Source organism: Pygoscelis adeliae, unplaced genomic scaffold (assembly GCF_000699105.1).
Source record: "Pygoscelis adeliae isolate BGI_AS28 unplaced genomic scaffold, ASM69910v1 Scaffold245, whole genome shotgun sequence".
Classification (NCBI taxonomy): Eukaryota; Metazoa; Chordata; class Aves; order Sphenisciformes; family Spheniscidae; genus Pygoscelis; species Pygoscelis adeliae.
The window spans coordinates 1,299,978-1,304,364 of record NW_008824766.1 but is presented as its reverse complement, the minus strand read 5'-3'; the positions used below and the strand labels follow the sequence as shown (position 1 = coordinate 1,304,364).

The 4,387-nt window shown below is 47.5% G+C and overlaps 1 long non-coding RNA gene across 2 annotated transcripts in view; it reads right to left on the bottom strand.

Annotated features, from left to right (window-relative positions):
* Window positions 1-1,682: 1,682 nt before the first annotated feature.
* Window positions 1,683-4,387, bottom strand: part of LOC103916580 — a 26,112-nt gene continuing 23,407 nt past the window's right edge. For both annotated transcript variants that reach the window (XR_663590.1, XR_663591.1), the window contains one exon: window positions 1,683-2,835. This is a non-coding gene — a long non-coding RNA (uncharacterized LOC103916580). The remainder of the gene's footprint in view (window positions 2,836-4,387) is intronic.

The following is a 4,387-nucleotide window of genomic DNA, read 5'->3' as shown; positions in this document are numbered from 1 at the left end:
GATTTGTTTTGATACTGGAACCCCCTTCCATATGCTAAGCGTGCCCACGGATTTGCAAAAACCCTGCTCTGAAAATGGGATGTTCATTCAGCAACAGGAGACAAGTTACTTGCGTTTGCCTTCCTATAGAGTCTGTTCCCAGTGCAATCAGTGGCAAAATAGCACATGATTAGGCTGATACTGCCTTTTGCTGAAAATCGCTGGCATTTTATAAGTAAAATAGTGGTGGAGGAGAGCACTAAACACTGGAAAAACAAGACTAATAAGTTAAGTAAAAATATCCCGCAGCTACAGCTGATCAGCACCTCTCCGTTGCTCCTCTTCGGATGGAGCGAGCCAGGATCAGATCCCAAACATTGTTATGATTCGTTTGAGGTGATGAAGACGGAGCTGTGGGCTGCGTTCCCAGATCAGTCCCATGGCTGCAAACCCCATGAACCTGGAGGAGCCCCTTCAGCCACCTCGCCTCCATCATGTTTGTGAGTGCAACAGGGATGTTACTTTCCTACCTTTTAGCAATAAGCTTTTTTAGATAAAAAATGCCAAATTCCCGTGAATTTAACACTGGAAGAGCTGATGCTAAGGATGTAAATGCTCTGAATGATGCTGAATGTAATGGGGCCTTGCAAAATTTCCATGGTACCACCTTTTACTAGCAACCGTTGGACCAGTTGTCTACAGCATCTTCCTCATTATGAGATTTTAATTTATTTATTTATTTTTAAACTGAATGAAGGGGTACTAAAGACAATGACCTGCTGTGAAATGACCGAAATTCCCATGCAAACAACCCATTAGCAGTGTTCAAATGCAATTTAAATTACTAGTTGTTAAAGTGCTCCTCAATTTCATGGTAAGTTTCCAAGGAAAATTACATGCTATGTACTATTTAATTGATTGTTTTCTACTTCTTAACATCCATTTATTCCCTCCTCCTGTCTTTTCCTTAATTTCAAGGGATGATAATGACTTTTCAGGGAGGAAAGGGTAACGGCTAACGGAGTTGAAGAGGGATTTACCTGAAGAACAAGAATGTAGGAGGGAAGTGGCTGCCAAAAATGGGCAGCTCCGCTGGAACTCGTCCTGTGATATTTTCACAGTAGGGGTGTGAGACAGCACAGCACAAGGACTTCATTCCTCCCCACCGCAGGCAGCCAGGCTTTCGAAACCTGATGTTTCTTTAAAACGTAGTCATCCCCCCCACGTCAAGCAATAAGCACAGTTAACTATTAGAAGACAGTGGTAAAGCAATAAGAGCAACTTGTTTCCTCCTCCCAGGCACGCGAATCCTTGAACCGACACGCTCACTGAAGGTAAACAAGTTTTTGTCATTTGCGAGATCTCATCCCAAATGCAAATACCCAGTTCACAGGAGCAAATCCCCCCCCCCCCAAAGTTGACTGAAGAATTGGGCTGCGAGTGAGACCTCCTGCTGCTTGCAACAGCTGTTACACAAGAATGTGTATTATAAAGCTAATAACAACAGACATTTCTTAAAAGCCTGCACTCCGCTCAGATCCTAGGAAGGAGCAGTGGTACAATTAGGTAAGGTGCCATCTGGAAATTCCTGAAGTAACGATATATGTTGGGATCATGTCACACACCAGCAACGTGTATCAACTTTATGAAATACTCAGTACGACTTGGTTTACCTTTAAGAAACTGATGCAGAAATATTTAGTGCTCAGAAAAGTATGACTTTATTAGAGTAAGAGGGATGAGTTTCACAGTACCACTCAGCACGAGGCTGCAAAGCGCCCACCTGTCTGCAGGAGCTGAGCATGAACTATCACGTGGAACCCAGAGATTTGCACTTCTCCCAAATTTGCCACACGGTGCCTCAGTTTCTACACCTGCACACCAGGATAAAACCGCCTTCCTCAGGCTGTGGGCACAATTTAGTGTTTAAGGGCTCTGAAAGCTTTGCCTACAGAAATGCAAAGTATCAGATGTGTAGAGCCATCTAGGCTTGTAATCTTGTCTGCCTTCATCCCTTCCATGCCCACGTGTGCTAGCCCCATGCTATCTGGGGCAGCTTACCTGCTGTGGGGCACGTACACCCAGCCCTTAGAGCACGCTAAATCCCCTCGCAGCACCCAAGTCACACAGTGACGGTGTCACCATTTCGCCACGTCCTGTGCAGTGCCAGCCCTGGATCAATCGGTGCAACAGCTGGGATGAAGGATGGGCTGCAAACCAATCCTCCTTACACGGGAGCTAAAGCAAATCCTCTGCGTTTAATAGATCATTATTAGAAGTGATTGAGAGAAGCTTAAGAAAGGCAGGCATGGAGATCTCTGAGCACGCTCGAGGTCCAGCGTCATGGAAGGTTTCTGGGAGTTGAGCGTTTACAGGGTGCCAGGCTGCAGGAGGAAAAATCTTTAGACAGCTGTATTAATTTACAGGTCACCCCTTAATGGCTCTGTTCCTGGAGCAGAAGAAAATCCGCTGTGAATCCTGGTTAGCATCAGTGATCACTGCATCTGCCCAGCTCCTGGAGAAATACCAGAGAGCCCTGGCAGCCTGCGGTCCCAGCCATAAGCATCCTCCATCCTCCAGAGCTCCCCCGGCCCTGCCCAGCACCCATCGGGGGGACACAGGCAGCACTTGGGGAGCTCATCCTTCACAGACCATCCAGCTCTCAAGTCACATCCTTGCAGTGATGAGATGTTGCCCAGAGAAGGATCGGCACGTGAAGATTAACAGCCCCAGTGTGCTTCCCCCAGCGTGTCAGAATAGCACTGCCCTGTGCTTCAGGTTACGGCACGCAGGCACTGCTCATCCTTGTCTTCCAACAAGCAGCCTGCCCTGGCAAGCGGGAAAGCGGGGGGGAAACTGCGAGGGGAACAGAACATCATCATTTCCAGTCCTGCCATGCTGTCCCCAAAACATCAAGCCTGGCCACAAGCAGCTGGCAAAGCCTGGATGCACCACATCGAAGTGCCACCAGAAGCAGGGGCTGATCCAGGGCACGACTGAGGCAGGGAAGCACTGCGTGGGGAGGAGGCATCGCCCGTCGCACAGGGCCACGCTTGCAAAGGCAAAGCACAGCACACGAGGAGCAACAAAGACCACCGGCTTGCTGCCCTCCACGGCTTTGCACCACCACGCACGACAGAGGATGGGTGGCTCCTTGGCGAGTTGATGGGCTGAGGCTTCACATGCTGCAACAGCTCCATACGCCTCCCCGGTGCCCTGTTTTCCAACCCATCACCTACACCGCCCATTCAGACTGTACACTCTTTAGGACATCAGTTCTTTTCTTTGCACCAGTACCAAGCCCAGCCCAGCGGGGCCCTGACCCCAAAAGCTGCAGTAATTCAAGTAGCTTGTTGCAACAACAAGGATTAAAATGCAGCGAAAATCTGCAAACTCCCGACACATCCCATCTGCAGGAATACACTCCACCAGTCCCTTCATCACCTTTTGTGGCTGAGTGCTTTTCAGCTCGCCTCCCATCCTCCTGCAAACTAAGCCAAGTATCTTTCCCTGCCCAGAACAATCAAGCCAGTTTCGCACCTCGAGGACCTGCTGCAAATCTGTATCTCTGGAAAACCAAACCTCCACTGAGTATTACTCCCTATTTAAAAGGGCAAAAGAAAACCAAGAGATTTAACTTTCTAACAAAGGTCTTCAATTTAAAACAGGGAGAGTATGATAACAACAGGTTCGAATCAGCCTAAAAACACCAGTTAGCCAAGAACGTACAGGCATCAGTTACAGCAGCAGGAACGATAAACCGTGTTTCACCAATGCCCCTTCCCAAGTAAAAGGACGAAGCGCAGTGCTTTCTGTCCGAGGCACGGGACTGGCTGCTACGCAACCCCCGGAGCAGCATTAAAAGCACTCTATATGTGTTACATGCTCCAAATGACAAGAGGAATGCAGGACGGTGGATCTCCGCTCCAGATTCCCCAGCATGGTTTTAGCTGCCATGAATAAAACAGGAAGCAGAGCATCTTCCAGGTTCCCCCCACGCCCCTGACTGTCTGGATGAACTGCAGTTTCCTTTCAGGAAAGAGAAAGGAAGAGGGGGAGGAGGGAAAAGAAAAAAAAAGAAAAAAAATAAAAGAGAAGCAGCCAGCTGCAATACCAGACAGATTAAAAACTTCACACTAAGGAAAAATAAAGAATAACAGGAAAAACCAGACACTGAACCTTCATCCAGTTACAGCAGCTAAACTTCTTCAGGTCCCTAACAAAACAGAGTTAAATATTAACATTTGAGAGAAATATATCCATACATTACACAGCCTCTTTAACACACACTCTTGCTTAGGAGACAGAAATCATTCTTAAGCTATATTTTACTTGCTGACCACATGCATATATACTCATTTAACTCTACAGCGCTCTGCTGCCTTGCTGCATTAACCAGTGAAATTAA